At 34.0% G+C, this 17,086-nt stretch overlaps 1 protein-coding gene across 1 annotated transcript in view; it reads right to left on the reverse strand.

Moving 5' to 3' along the window:
* Positions 1-17,086, reverse strand: part of FSTL5 (follistatin like 5) — a 996,384-nt gene that overhangs the window by 542,747 nt on the left and 436,551 nt on the right.

Raw genomic sequence — 17,086 nt, forward strand, 5'->3', positions numbered from 1 at the left:
ATAATCAAGTCAGGTTGTTCGTTCTCCTAATTAGGTCATCCCTTAAAGATTTTCTTATGAAAAAGAGAAAATATATGGATTTGAAGAAGTGTTTCCAGTATACCTTTCCATCCCCTAAGTACATTTAGAAACACTGGACTTAATACAATAATAGAAATTAACAATAATTCATGTTTATTAACCTGAAATTCAATACAAATTAAGGTGAACACTATATCTATCTCTCAAAATATGTGAAATGGTTGTGTTGCTTTGTACGCCATCATTGATGGATGCCTGCCCCATACGATTTATACCTATTACTCATTAAACAGTCATTGCGTGAAGAAATTTCTTATAATCTTGATTGCTCTATTTTATTTTTCAAAAGATTTATGAAATTAAATAATTTTTACTATGTTTAAAAAATCCAAATCAAGGAAATGTAAAGAAAACATGAGATGTAAACAACAATTATAGGTGTCCCTTGTTTCTTGCCAGCATTAGCTAACTAGCATTTGTCCCATTATCATTTAAAACTTAAGTCTTTTGCGATGCATCTTATGGTAATGGAGAAAGTTGAGAATTCACATCTCTTATGTTAAAATAAGGGTAGTGACATGCAATAAAATGTAACTGGTTTAAACTAAATGGGGTAAAAAACTGTTTTAAATGTTAAACAATCTACATTTTATCATATCATATAAAGTAAAGAAAAATAATTATGTTAGTTTCATATATAAAAAGCAATTGAAATTAAACTATTGAGATGCCAGGTATAAGGTCTAATTAGTACTAAGGATTATATTGTTTCCAATTAATATACAGGTGATAAAATTATTTAATATTTGAATTATTAGGGGCCCTAATATTATCAAATTCTCTAGTATTTCTGAGGTATGCATACATGCTTTTCATAAATGTCTGGGCTATTCCATTCTTTCACTAGATGTGAAGTCAGAAATACCTGTGTTAAAATGTCACCTCTCATACTTACTGGCTGTGTTTCCCTGGGGAAGTCACTGAACCCTGTTTCTCAAGTTTTTCATCTATAAAAGGAGTAGTTTTGGCTCAATGAATTTGAAAATTCCTTCTAGGTCTAAAACCGTGGTCCTATTCTCTGTATTGGTAGAGTAAACTTTTTCCCCCCTAACTAGCAATTAGGATTCATAGTCTGATGAAGAAATTTTAACTGACACGGAAAATCCAGGTCATGTTACTACACTGTGGAGAAGCAGAGTAATTCATGGTTCTGGGGGTATTCAATATTCACATCGATCCATTAAACACTTCCCATAACATCATAACATTAGTCTCCACTTGACCCTACCATTTCTTGAAATTCTAAAATTATAAATGTCAACATTCACAAAGCTGATTACAATCTCCTGTGCTTTCACCTTCCTCCCCATTTTTTTTTCTTAACCTACTCTTTGCTCCATCATTACATCTATTACCCAAACTGGCTCTTCTTCTTCCAAACCCACCACTCTTATTCTGGTATCACAACTGTCTCATCAGCCTGGGTCATATGTTCAATTATTTAAAAAAGGCATCCATCATTTCCTCTTTGGTTTCATTGAATATTTGTCCTTCCTCTGCTGCTTCCTTGCTGATTCCTAAGTGGGCCCAGTCTAGAGCTAGATTTCCCCAAGGGTAGTTCTATCTCATAATATGACCAGATATATTCTTCCCTAGAACCATTTATGGATAGCCACATAATTAATTCGCTTCTCTAGGATCTCAACATTTTAGAACCTTACGAATAAAACATGTCTCCCTATATGCAGAATCCAAAGAGTAAGTTCTCAGAGAAGCTTGCCAACTATTATCAGTATACTGGGCAAAGATACCATCAGCTTTTTAAGAGAATCCAGTGAGTATTCCAAATCATTTCATACAAAATGAAGGGAATCAGTGATAACCCTTGCCTGTTTTAGTAGACAAGAAGTCAGAAAATATCAACCACACCAGAACTTCCCTGCTGTTGGTTCTGATGCCTAATTGGTTGATCCATTTTAGAAGCATGACTTACAGAATCTTCCCTATTTCTGCAAGATGTTTATGGTTCTTTTTTCTCATGCCTGCTTTTTTTTGTCAGTTATTTCCAATATATCATTTTTGTGAGTGGTGTGACTTTTCCCCAAACATTATTTTTCACCTTTATCATCTTTCTAGTGTCCTGCAAAGCTGCCTGTAAGGGGATGCTGAAATTATCTTTTATATACTTACTTTTCATGAAAATAATTCTCTTTTCATACTTTGTAAATGTTACTACAACTATTACAATATTTTTGTAATCTTCCACTTGAATAAAAGTTTAGTTCTCTGATGATGGATCAATTGAGAATGACTCATTTTAAAATATATTGTGCAAGCTTCAAAATCATATTGAAAATTACCTGTATAAGATTCAAAACATTCTTGAAGAATAACCACATTATAATCATCTTTTACAATACAGACTTTCAGTGTCTTGTTCTCATGTAGACAATGGACATCTGAATTACTGAATGACTTTCACACAGTGACAGAATTTTAATGGACTTTCAAAAGGCCCTACAATTGAATTTAAATTCCCCACACTCAGCTTTAGTCAAAACAAACTACAAAGCTCATTCTGAAATGACTTTACCAATAAAGTGAGAGAATTTTGCATAGTTGTACAATATGCTTCTGATAACAGAGGGATAGATTTACTAGGAAGGCAGTTACCCCAAATTCTATTTAGAGTTCAAATTCAGCTTGTGACTGCACAAAAATGAATGCACTATTAATCAAGCTCAGAGCCACTGAACCACTGAAAGAAAACACAGCTTAGAGATTCCATGATTCTGGAGGATAGAGGCACACAGCTCACATACATTTTTTTTCTTTCTGTATTTCTTTAAATTACCTTCCAGTCACAGGATGCTAAGATTATGTGGTCTTGAGAATAAAAAGATGAATATAACATGGTTCTTAAAATAGGATCTACTTCTATTAAGTGATCATCAAGTACATATCACTGCATATAAATCCAAGTATGAGTCTTCTTTAAATATTGCACATTTACAGGTTTTACAAGTATTACTACTATGACTGAACTCAACAACATATACTGAGAACATTCTACCTTATGGACTGTACTAATGGCTATACTATTGCACTAATATTTAATAAGATAACTAGAGTATTTCATTAATCATTAGTATTATTATTAGTAATTAATTTATTAAATAGTAGCAGTATTAATTAGTATTATTAGAGTATCATACTAATGTTTGATAATTCTTCAAAGAGAAACATTTTAATAATTGGAATTTTAATGAAACCAATTTTATTGTCCCATCACAAAAATTCTCTATAGGCTTTAAAGCCTGGGAAATGGCAGTGCAGATGAAAATTAAATAGATGGTATAAACAGCTTTACCCTTTTTATTATATATTTTTCCTTTAATTAGAATAATTAACCCAAGGTTTCCAGTTTCTCATTTTGAATTTCCTTATAACTAAATTACTTCCCCTCCTGATGATTATAAAATTGTAGATTAAGAGCTATGAGATGTTTTGTTATTGTTGCTGTTCAATCACATCCAATTCTTTGGGAACCCATTTGGCAGATACTGGAGTGATTTACCATTTTCTTCTCCAGCTCATTTGACAGATGAACAAACTGAGGCAGACAGAGTTAAGTGATTTGTCACACAGCTAGGAAGTGTCTGAAGTTGAATTTTTAAGATCAGTCTTCCAGACTCCAGGCCATCACTCTCTTGTGCTTCTCAACTGCCCTTAGAGTTCATCAAATCCAACCTCATTTTTATGAATGAGGAACCCAGGGAACAAAACTGGATTAGAACCTGGATCCTCAGAGTCCAAATGTATTGCTCTTGTCACTATAGCATGCTCTCCCTCATTTGAGTAAGCTTGAGCATTTCACTGAGAGGGTGAGAGACAAGCCTAGTCACTCTTTGTATTCTCTTTTATTTTCGTTCTTTTAATGTTGTTTGGGGCAATTATATTCAAATACCACCTCAGCCACCAAATAAGAATGTGACCAAAATTAATGTGAACTGCTTCTTTTAAGGGATTTTTTGATACCTACACATTAAAACTGTCTTGATATCCATGAATCACATTACCTTGGTTCAACATTTTTTAAAAAAGCTTCAATTCAGTGAACCTCCTCTGAAGGTGGCACCTCCTTAAGGCATGAAACTGAACCTGGGATTTCAAAGGTCATGCCAACAAAGGATCTCATTGTTCTTACTAAACAAGAAAGACATTTTATAAGATCTCATGATGGATTGTGTATTTTACCTCTAAAACATCTATCTTGTATTCTATTGCAATGATATTTGGGATCAGCAAACTGTCTTAACTTAAACCATATCTTCAGTTCCATGAATGAGTTTTTCGGGAAAGAGAGAGGTCTCTAGAGATTGAATGTTAAGGGAATTACTTTTTGTCCCCGCCCTTTTTTGGAAACCATTAATGAAGTCTGTATTTTAAATTCTTAGAGAGTAACTTGGGAGAATAATATGTTAAAAGGCTCGTCCAGAGTAATGTGTCCAATATTTTGTCAGTCAGGACTGGAATACAGGCCTTTCTGACTCAAAGGTCAGGCCTTCAACCATTGTACTACTTCTTAGAGGACCCATATGAAATGAACAACTAGTACATAGACCAATGCTTATTCTTATATCCATTTATTCATTCCCTTGATGCTGCTAACATTATTAGAGGTACAACTTTTGGCCCCTCAAGATTATAATTTTCCATTAGAGGAGTACTTTACAACAATAGTGTCAAATTCAGAAACATGGTCCACAGAGCCAGACAAAAAAGTTTCCTAAGGGTCATATAGTTACTTTAAAAACACTCTCTCTCTCTCTCTCTCTCTTCCCCACACACACATACGTGTGTGTGCGTGTGTGTGTGTGTGTGTGTGTGTGTGTGTGTGTTCAGTCATCTCTCAGTCATGTTCAACTCTTTGTAACCCCTTTTGGAGTTTTCTTGGAAAACATATGGGAATGGTTTGCCATTTTTTACTCCATCTCATTTTGCAGATGAGGAAACTGAGGCAAACAGGGTTAAGTGACTTGCAAAGGTCACACACTTAGTAAGTGTTTGAGGACAGATTTGAAATCAGGAAGTCTCTTTTCAGGCTTGGTATTCTATCTACTGAGCCACCTAGCTCCCTACTATATTAAAAATAACTTTCTTTTATTGTATTTTTATTTATTTTGCTAAATTATATTTTATTTTGTAAATGATATTGTTATATTTTAACCTGGTTTGGGACTCAGGAATGTTGTGGGCTGTTTGTTAGACACCTTCTTTTCCAGTATCACTTTGCAGGTGTATGATATCATTTTTAATGTTTTGTATATGTCAGAAGCAAATATTTCATCAATATCCATTGCTAGGGAAAATATGTTAGTTGATTTATCAACTAAAATGTATTTAATGAATTTTAGAATTATTGAGAGACTGAGAGAAGATAGCATTGAGTCCAGGTTGTTTTTTCATAATTAAGATTTAATGAATGCTGTGAATTTCCAACATTCTAATGCTTACTTGGGAGCAGTTAGGTAGCACAGCAGATACAGTGCTTGGAGTCAGGAAGAATCATCTTCCTTAATCCAAATCTGCCTTTAGAGGGGCAGCTAGGTGGTGCAGTGGATAGAGCACTGGCCCTGGATTCAGGAGTACCTGAGCTCAAATCTGCCCTCAGACACTTAACACTTACTAGCTGTGTGACCCTGGGCAAGTCACTTAATTCCAATTCCCTCACCAAAAAAAAAAAAAGAAATCTGCCTTCAGACACTCATTAGCTATGTGACCTTGGGCGAGTTACTTATCCCTGTTTGTTTCAGTTTCCTCATTTGTAAAATGAGCTAGTGAAGGAAATGGCAAGCCATTCTATTAACAGTGCCAATAAAACCCCAAATGGGGTCACAAAGAGTAGGACACAACTGAAATGACTGAAGAAAGATTAAAGCTTAGCTAATGAAGAACAGTGAAGAATAGAGTAAGGGACCAAGTTTTGCTACTTTGCATTTAAATACTCCACTTATATGAACATAACTGTGTTTTGCTTCCTGTCCCATTTTTTTTCTATCAAGTATAGCCATTTTTTAGTCGTTGGGTTTCAGTACCAATGTCCTTTAAGGTCCCATGAAGCAATAAATTGTTACTCTACAATTCTATTATATCGTTGATCCCATTTATTATACAAATAATAAGACAATCTAGAGAGATGATGCAAATTGCCCAAGGTCATTCATGGAAGTAGTAAAGACAACAGGGCCAATATTCTTCTGACTCATATCCCAGTGTCCTTTTACAACACTGATAACTCCCTTTTTGCTGATATACAAGGAGTTCTACCAAATTACTTTTATGACATAAATATGATGGTGATACCAAAAGCAGGTAGAGCTAAAACAGAGAATGAAAATTATAGATCAATTTCCCTAGTGAATATTGATGTAAAAACTTTAAATAAGATATTAACAAGGAGATTACAGCAAGTTATCACCAGGATAATACACTATGACCAGGTGAGATTTATACCACAAATACAGGGCTGGTTCAACTTTAAGAAAACTATTAACATAATCAACGACATCAATAAGAAAACCAACCAAAATCATATGACTATCTCAATAGATCCAGGGAAAGCTTTTGACAAAATACAGCACCCATTCCTAATAAAAATACTAGAGAGATTAGGAATAGGTGGTGCTTTCCTTAAAATAATAAGCAGTATCTACCTAAAACCATCAGCAAGCATTATATGTAATGGAGACAAGTTAGAGGCCTTCACAATAAGATCTGGGGTGAAACAGGGTTGTCGTCTATTATTTAATATTGTACTAGAAATGTTAGCTTTAGCAATCATAGAAGAAAAAAGGAATTAAATGAATTAGAATAGGTGAGGAGGAAACAAAACTGTCACTCTTCTCAGACGATATGATGGTATACTTAGAGAATCAACTAAATCAACTAAAAAATTACTTGAAACAATTAAGGACTTTAGCAAAGTAGCAGGATATAAAATAAATCCAGATAAAGCATCTGCATTTCTACATATGTTAATATGTTAATTTTCCTAAAGTTGAACCAGCCCTGTATTGGTGGTATAAATCTCACCTGGTCATAGTGTATTATCCTGGTGATAACTTGCTGTAATCTCCTTGTTAATATCTTATTTAAAGTTTTTACATCAATATATATATATATACCACAGTTCAGCATCAAGAGATAGAAAGAGAAATTTAATTTAAAGTAACAGTAGACAATATAAAATACTTGGGAGCCTACTTGCCAAGAAAAACACAGGAACTCTATGAGCACAATTGCAAAACACTTTTCACACAAATCAAATCAGATCTAAATAATTGGAAAAGTATCAATTAGCTCATGCACAGGCTGAGTTAATATAATAAAAAATTGCCAATTCTATCTAAATTTTTTTATCTTTTATTTTTTATTTAAATAAAAGTATTTTATTATTTTCCACTTACATGGAGAAATAATTTTCAAGATTTGTTTATACAAGATTTCAAATTTAAAATTTTTCTCCCTCCTTCCCCTCCCTCCCCCCTCCCCTAGACAGCAGACAATCTGATATAGGTTAAATATACATAATAACATGAAACCTATTTCTGCATCAGTCATGTTATATGAGAAGGATCAGAGCACAAAACCCTGAAATCACAAAACCAACAACATCAAAAACAAAAGATATAGTATGGTCCAATCAGAATCCATATCCCACAGTTCCCCCCCCCCCGGATTTGGAGAGCCTTTTCCATCATGAGTCCTTTGGAACATACTTGTTCCGTTGGATTGGTGAGAAGAATCTAATATATCACAGTTGGTCCACACATAGTGTTGATGATACTGTGTATAATGTTCTTCTGGTTCTGCTCATCTCACTCATCACCAGTTCATGCAAGTCCTTCCAGGTTTCTCTGAACTCCACCTGCTCATCATTTCTTAAAGCCCAATAGAATTCCATTACATTCATATACCACAACTTGTTCAGCCATTCTCCAATTGATGGACATCCCCTCAATTTCCAATTCCTTGCCACCACAAAAAGAGCAGCTATAAATATTTTTGTACATGTGGGTCCTTTTCCCTTTTTTATGATCTCTTTGGGAAAAAAGACCCAAAAGTGGTATTGCTGGGTCAAAGAATATGCACAGCTTTATAGCTCTTTGGGCATAATTCCAAATTGCTCTCCAGAATGGTTGGATCAGTTCACAGCTCCACCAACAGTGCATTAGTGTTCCAATTCTCCCACAGCTTCTCCAACATTAATTATTTTCCTTTTTGTCATTTTAGCCAATCTGATTGGTGTCAGGTGGTACCTTAGAGTTGTTTAAATTTGCATCTCTCTAATCAATAGTGATTTAGAACATTTTTTCATATGGGAATAGATAGCTTTGATTTCTTCATCAGAAAACTGCCTGTTCATATCCTTTCACCATTTCTCAATTGGGGAATGACTTGGATTCATATAAATTTGATATAGTTCCCTATATATTTTAGAAATGAGGCCTTTATCAGAGGTACTGGCCATAAAGATTGTTTCCCAGCTTTCTGTATTCCTTCTAATTTTGGATGTATTGCTTCTGTTTGTACAAAAAATTTTTAATTTAATGTGATCAAAGTCATCTATTTCACATTTCATAATATTCTCTATCTCTTGTTTGATCATAAATGGCTCTCCTTTCCAAAGATCTGAAAGGTAGACTATTCCTTTTTCTCCTAATTTACCTATGGTATCACCTCTTATGTCTAAATCATGTACCTATTTTGACCTTATTTTAGAATAAGGTGTCAAATGTTGGTCTATACCTAATTTCTGCCATGCTATCTTCCAGTTTTCCTAGCAATTTTTGTCAAATACTGAATTCCTATCCCATAAGCTGGGGTCTTTGGGTTTATCAAACAGTACATTACTAATGTCATTTACTACTGTGTCTCCTGTGCCTAGCCTATTCCATTGGTACTCCACTCTATTTCTTAGTCAGTACCAGATAGTTTTGATGACTGCCACTTTATAGTAAAGCTCCAGATTTGGTACATCTAACCCACCTGCCTGTGCATTTTTTTCATGATTTCCCTTTATATTTTTGACTTTTTGTTTTTCCAGATGAATTTTGTTATTATTTTTTCTAGCTCTATAAAATAATTTTTAGGTAGTCTGATTGGTATGGCACTGAATAAGTACATTAATTTAGGTAGAATTGTCATTTTTATTATATTAGCTCAGCCTATCCATGAGCAATTGATATCTTTCCAATTTTTTAGATATGATGTGATTTGTTTGAAAAGTGTTGGTAATTGTGTTCATAGAGTTCCTGGGTTTGTTTTGGCAAGTAGACTCCCAAGTATTTCATATTATCTACCAGTACTTTAAATGGAATTTCTCTTTCTATCTCTTGCTGCTGGCCTTTGTTGGTCATGTATAGAAATGCTGATGATTTCTGTGGATTTATTTTACATCCTGTTACTTTACTAAACTTGTTAATTGATTCCAGTAATTTTTGAGTTGATTCTCTAGGATTCTCTATGTATACCATCATATCATCTGCAAAGAGTGATAGTTTTGTTTCCTCCTTGCCTATTCAAATTCCTTTAATTCCTTTTTCTTCTCTGATTGCTAACGCTAACATTTCTAGTACAATATTAAATAATAGAGGTGATAATGGACATCCCTGTTTCACCCCTGATCTTATAATGCTTGCTGATGGTTTTAGGTAGATACTGTTTATTATTTGAAGGAAAGCTCCACCTATTCCTAAACTCTCTAGTGTTTTTATTGCTTTAATTTCTACTTCGTTGGTGGTAAGATCACCCCTTTTAATTTTTGCTGCTGGTAATTTGGTTTTCTTCTTTGTTTTTTTTTAATGAAATTAACCAGTGGTTTATCTATTTTATTGGTTTTTTCATAGAACCAGCTCTTCGTTTTATTGATTAATTCTATTGTTTTCTTGCTTTCAATTTTATTAATTTCTCCTTTAATTTTCAGGATTTCTAATTTAGTATTTAATTGGGGTTTTCTAATTTGTTCTTTTTCTAGCTTTTTAAATTGCATGCACAATTCATTGATCTCCTCTTCTTCTTTTTTTATTCATGTAAGAAGTTAGAGCTATAAAATGTCCCCTAAGCTCTGCTTTGGCTGCATCCCACAGATTTTGGTGTGTTGTCTCATTATTGTCATTCTCTTGGATAAAGTTATTGATTGTTTCTATGATTTGTTGTTTGACCCACTCATTCTTTAGAATGAAATTATTTAGTTTCCAATTGATTTTCTGTCTACCTTTCCATGGCTCTTTATTACATGTAATTTTTATTGAATCATGATCTGAGAAGGATTCATTTACTATTTCTGCCTTTCTACATTTGACTATAATGTTTTTGTGCTCTAATACATGGTCAGTTTTTGAAAATGTGCCATGTACTGCTGAGAAAAAAGTATATTCCCTTCTATCTACATTCAGTTTTCTCCAGACATCTGTCATGTCTGACTTTTCTAGTATTCTATTCACCTCTTTCACTTCTGTCTTATTTATTTTGTGGCTAGATTTATCTAATTCTGAGAGGGGAAGATTCAGATCCCCCACTAGTATAGTGTTACTCTCTATTTCCTCTTGTAACTCATTTAACTTCTCTAAGTATTTGGATGCTATACCACTTGGTGCATACATGTTTAATATTGATATTACTTCATTATCTATAGTACCTTTTAGCAAGATATAGTTTCCTTCCTTATCTCTTTTAATTAGATCTATTTTTGCCTTTGTTTTGTCTGAGATAAGGATTGCTACCCCTGCTTTTTTGACTTTAGCTGATGCATAATATATTCTGCTCCAGCCTTTTACCTTTACTTTGTGCATATCTCTCTGCTTCAAATGTGTTTCTTGTAAACAGCATATTGTAGGATTCTGGTTTTTAATCCACTCTGTAATTCACTTCTGTTTTATGGGAGAGTTCATCCCATTCACATTCACAGTTATTATTACTGACTATCTGTTCCCCTCCATCTTCTTTTCCCCTTTCTGCTCTTTTTTCCCCTTCTTTCCCCCTATTCTACTTGACCAGTGTTTTGCTTCTGACCACTGCCTCCCTCAATCTGTCCTCTCTTTTATCAGCTGCCCTTCTTTTTCTTTCCCCTTTTCCCGCCACTTGTGCCCTCCCTTCTATCAATACCACCCTTTTCCCCCTTCCCCTTTTGTTTCCTTAAAGAGTAAGCTAAGTTTCATTATACAAATGGGAGTGTATTTTATTCCCTCCCTGAACCAAGTCTGATGAGAATAATGTTGCAACAATGCCCACCCCTCCCTTTTTTCCCTCTGTTGTAATGGGTTCTTTTTGTGCCTCTTCCCTTGATATAATTAACCCCATTCCACCTCTCCCTTCCTATCCTCCCCCTAGTCTTCTTTTATTTTTTCCCTTAAGTTTCTTTATATCACCTCAAAGTTGATTTAATAATAATACCTTTACAGAAATACAGATCCCAAGAGTTAAAAGTATTATCCTCCCTCATAATTCTATCTAAATTAATTTACTTATTCAGTGCCATAACAATTAGACTACCTAAATTATTTTACAGAGCTAGAAAAATAATAACAAAATTCATCTGGAAAAACAAAAGGTCAAGAATATCAAGGGAGATAATGAAAAAAATGCACAGGAAGAAATAAGATAAAAGAAGAAAGCTAGCTGTATCAAATTGGAAGCTTTACTATAAAATGGCAGTCATCAAACTATCTGGTACTGGCTAAGAAAGAGTGGAGGATTAATGGAAGAGGCTAGGAACAAGAGACACAGTAGTAAATTATATTAGTAATGTACTGTTTGATAAACCCAAAGACTCCAGCTTCTGGGATAGGAACTCAGTATTTGACAAAAATTACTGGGAAAACTGGAGGAGAGTATGGCAGAAACTAGTCATAGACCAACATCTTACACCTTATACTAAAATAAGGTCAAAAGGGGTACATGATTTAGACATAAAAGTTGATGCCATAGGTAAATAAGGAAAGGAAGGAATAGTTTACCTCTCAGATCTTTGGAAAGGAGAACAGTTTATGACCAAACAAGAGAATATTATGAAATATAAAATGGATGATTTTTATTACATTAAATTAAAAAGGTTTTGTACAGAATCAACGCATCCAAAACTAGAAGGGAGACAGAAAACTGGGAAACAATTTTGTAGGCAGTACTTCTGATAAAGGCCTTATTTCTAAAATATATAAAGAACTACATCTAATGTATAAGAATCCAAGTCATTCCCCAATTGAGAAATGGTCAAAATATATGAACAGGCAGTTTTTTGATGAAGAAATCAAAATTATCTATTGCCATTTGAAAAAAATGCTCCAAACCACTATTGGTTAGAGAAAGGAAAATTAAAACAACTGTGAGGTACCACCTCACATGTATCAAATTGGCTAATATGACAAAAAAAGAAAATAATAAATGTTGGAGAAATTGTGGAAAAATTGGAACTAATGCATTGTTGGTGGAACTGTGAACTGATCCAGCCATTCTGAAGAGCAGTTTGGAACTATGCCCAAAGGGCTATAAAGCTTTGCCTACCTTTGACCAGAAATACCACTATTAGGTCTTTTCCCCAAAGAGATTATAAAAAAGGGAAAAGGACCCACATGTACAATAATATTTATAGCTGCTCTTTTTGTGGTGGCAAAGAATTGGAAATTGAGGGGTTGCCCATCGATTGGGGAATGGCTGAACAAGTTGTGCTATATGAATGTAATGTAATACTATTGTACTGTAAGAAATGATGAGCAGGCAGATTTCAGAGAAACCTGGAAGGCCTTGCATGAACTGATGATGAGTGAGATGAGCTAAACCAGGAGAACATTGTACACAGTATCAACAACATTGAGTGTTGATCAACTGTGATAGACTTGATTCTTCTCAGCAATACAATGGTCCAAGATAGTTCAAAAGGACTTATGGTGGAAGATGCTCTCCAAATCCAGGAAAAAAAAAAAGAACTGTTGAATCTGGATGCAGAACAAACCATACTATTTCTATTGTTTTTGTTGTTTTTCTTTTTTGAGGTTTTTCCCTTTTGCTCTGATTCTTCTCCCATAACATGACTAATGTAAAAATATGTTTAATGTGATTGTACATATATAACCTATATCAGATTATTTGCTGTCTTAGGGAGGAGGGAGAGAGAGGAGGTAGGGAGAAAAATTTGAAACTAGAAGTCTTATAAAAACAATTGTTGAAAACTATCTCTAAATATAACTAGAAAATAATAAAATATTTATGTGGAAAAAAATCAAGGCAACAACTTTTATTGAGAATAGATTTTTTTATCAATATATATTATATTCATGTATGTATTTGAGGAATGCTTTCCACCAGTAGTTTACAGAACATTGCATTTCATCCTGCTTAATTCTCATCCATATTTTGTAATTTAATATTTAAATCTAATTTGCTCAACATGTTCATTAAAAGTGTAGCCAAAGAATTATCAAATGGTGTTTTCCGGAAACCTGATAGATCATAATTTCTGTTGGTATATAATCTACATGATTCAGTTGAAATGAAATCTCAACATCACTGCCTGGCTTTCAAGACTCTTCTGTTTTTAGCTTTATTAAATGAATTTTATTGATGTCTTTTGTTTCATATTGCAGTATTTTTAATATATACCACCACTGGGGCAGCTAGGTGGTGCAGTGGATAGAGCACCAGCCCTGGAGTCAGTAGTACCTGAGTTCAAATCTGGCCTCAGACACTTAACACTAACTAGCTGTGTGACCCTGGGCAAGTCACTTAACCCCAATTGCCTCACTTAAAAATATATATACATACATATATATATATGCATATATACATACATATATCTATGCATATATATATATGTATATATATATATACTACCACTACTCTCAAACACACAGAGTTTTACCTTCCCTTAAAACAATGAAAAACAATAAAGTTTTTTTTTTTTAAAGTACAGTCAGTGTAGTGACTTCTAGAAATTTCTGCAACATTCTTCTCTCATTGTCTCCCTGTCTTGGAAAGAATGCAGGGGGTGGTATATTTCATTATTTCTTCCACAGTTGAATAAGTTGTCCTTGAATTAGTTAAATTTTGGCTTACCCTAAATGAACTTTTAATTTGCATAATTATAATTGCTATGTGTATTACTTACAATCTGAATTGTTATACAAATTCAAGGGTCCTTTTTAATCTCAGTGTCAAAATCAATGCCCATCCTCACTCTCTTCTCAAGCCTTACCACTCATCTTACTGTCCCAGAAACAATCTATGCTTTTTCCTGTGCCATAACTTATATTTTACGTTTAGATTTTGTCTTCCACCTTCCTCTTTGCCAATGCAAATTTAACCCCTCTTTTAAGACAGTAAAAATGTAACCCTCTTCATGAAGCATTCTTTACATACCATATTGCTCCTTGATCTCCCTCCTCATTAAAGGTATTTATGTGCATTTTGAATGACTTACAGTAATGTTTACTTCTTTGTTCTTTTGTGTTTTTTTTCTGCTGTCTTATGTGTTCATCATTTTCTTCAATATGATTGTAAGTTTCTTATTGAAAATTTCTAATATATCTCTGAGTATTCTTGTACACTCCATTTCTCACATACTTCTGAGTCCTCCAAAGAGCCTGTCTCAGTGCAACATACATATACCATGCTGCATAAATATTTGCCTGTTAAGAACACTTTTGGTGAGGAATATCAAAATATGTGGCTTAACACTTCTAATATATTGAGATTTATATGTCATTCCAAAGCTTGGAATGAGTGTGGCAAATAGAAGTCAAAACAAATACATGGGGCAGCTAGGTATCACAGTAGATAAAGCACTGCCCCTGGATTCAGGAAGACCCGAGTTCAAATCTGACCTCAGACATTTGACTCTTACTGGCTGTGTGACCCTGGGCAAGCCACTTAACCCTCATTGCCCTTCAAAAAAATTTTTTTTAAAAACACATGCAATGTTCTGTACGTATTAATCTCATTAGTCATGTATAAAGTTCAGTGACTAGGAGAAACTATAGTACTGAGATTGGGGAACCACTTCACATAACATAACTTATGGGAAAGCAATGGAAAACAAAAATAATTTACTGAGCAATGAAATAAATAATTTGGTATTTCATTATTGCCATTGGTACTAGAAATGGATGTCTATCAACCCACATACAACTCTCCTCACTGTCCCTGTGATTTCCCAAGCGAAAACACTTTTCTTTGGTCATTACTCCCTTATATGTATTGTTTTGACTTATCACAACACAAGTTTTTGTTGTTCAAACATTTTTCTGTCATGTCTGACTCTTTGTGACCCCATTTGGGGTTTTCTTGGAAAAGATACATAAGTGGTTTGCCATTTACTTCTGCTCATGTGACAGATGAGAAAACTGAACTAAACAGGATCAAGTGATTTGCCCAGCTTAACATAAGTAGGAAGTGTGTGAAACCAGCTTTGAACTCAGGAAGATAAATCTTCCTGATTCCAGGTGTGGCACTATACACTGTACCATCTTAAAACAAAAGTTGCTCAAGACCAAAGATAGTTTCACTTTTAAATTTGCATCACCAGAGATTATTAGTATAGTGCTTAACATGTAGTAAGCACTAAACAAATGTGTTTTATTTTATTCATACTATTTGATGGACAGATGTAATAGGTAGTTAAATGATATAGACTCCCATTATGGGATACTTCAAATAGTTTCAACTTTTACAAAGAATTCAAAGAATAAAGATCCTTACTAAGATTCCCCACAATAGATAACTTTCTACTATCTTAATAAACCATTTATTGTCATTATCCTTATTTCAGAAAACTTTTTCCTAATGTTCAAATAGCATTTATTTATCTAAAATTCAGTATTTGTAGAATTTATACTTTGGCAGATACTCAATACAATTACAATAGTAGAACTATAACTTCTAGCGCAGAAAGAAGACTTAGGAATCATTAGCCAACCACTTCACTTTACAAATGAGGAAACTGAGTCCAAGAGAGGTGAAGTGAAATACCCACTGCCATATAGTAAGTTAATCACAAAAAATGGGATTACAACCTGTCAATTTATTCCTACTCCAGAAAATTTTCCATGAATAGATTTCAGAATTGTTTTTTGGTGGGGCAATGAGGGTTAAGTGACTTCCCCAGGGTCACACAGTTAGTAAGTATCAAGTGCCAGGTTGGATTTGAATTCAGGTCCTCCTGAATCCAGGGTCAATGCTTTATCCCCTGTGCCACCTAGCTGCATCCAAATTCAGGGATTTTTAAAAAAATCATTATAATTGTTTTACCTCTACATTAAAAAAGAAACAAACTAAAAAACTAAAAACCCCAAGTCTTCAAAATCAAATGGTAAAACCTACAAAAATGCTTCAAAATAATTTAGATTTTTCTTCAAGATATTTGGTCTTTTTTGCAATAGATACTTTGAAAAATGCTCCTTTTAGTATATGAATATCAATATATTAGTATATGTGTATTAGTATTTTTCTTTCTGAACTTTTTTTATTTTCCTGTACACAATATGAATCACCATCCTGTCAGTCACTTCTCTACCTCGAGTCTATGGTACTCACCAACAATCATTCTGTTTTTGTTTTTGGTTTTTGGTTTTGTTTTGTCAGGGCAGTGAGGCTTAAATGACTTGCCCAGGGTCACACAGCTAAGTAAGTGTCAAGTGTCTGAGGCCGAATTTGAACTCAGGTCCTCCTGAATCCAGGGCTGGTGCTTTATGCACTTTATCCACTGTGCCACCTAGCTGCCCCTCCCAGCAATCATTCTGTAACAAAGAGATCTGTTATTCTATTAACTCCTTAAGAACTGGGGCTATTTTTATGTCTGGCTTTGTATCTCCAGTACTTAGCATAGTGCCTGACACATAATAATGGTTTAATATATTCTTACTGGTACAAATGACACTGGGTGTTCATCTGTAATTGTTCCCATTTGGTCATTTGTAATTTGATTAATGTTTTCACTTGATCATTTGTGCATTTGTAATTTGATTCCTGTGCTTGGCTCCCAAAATAAATTGGAAACTCCTTCAATCTAACA

Source organism: Dromiciops gliroides, chromosome 6 (assembly GCF_019393635.1).
Source record: "Dromiciops gliroides isolate mDroGli1 chromosome 6, mDroGli1.pri, whole genome shotgun sequence".
Lineage (NCBI taxonomy): Eukaryota > Metazoa > Chordata > Mammalia > Microbiotheria > Microbiotheriidae > Dromiciops > Dromiciops gliroides.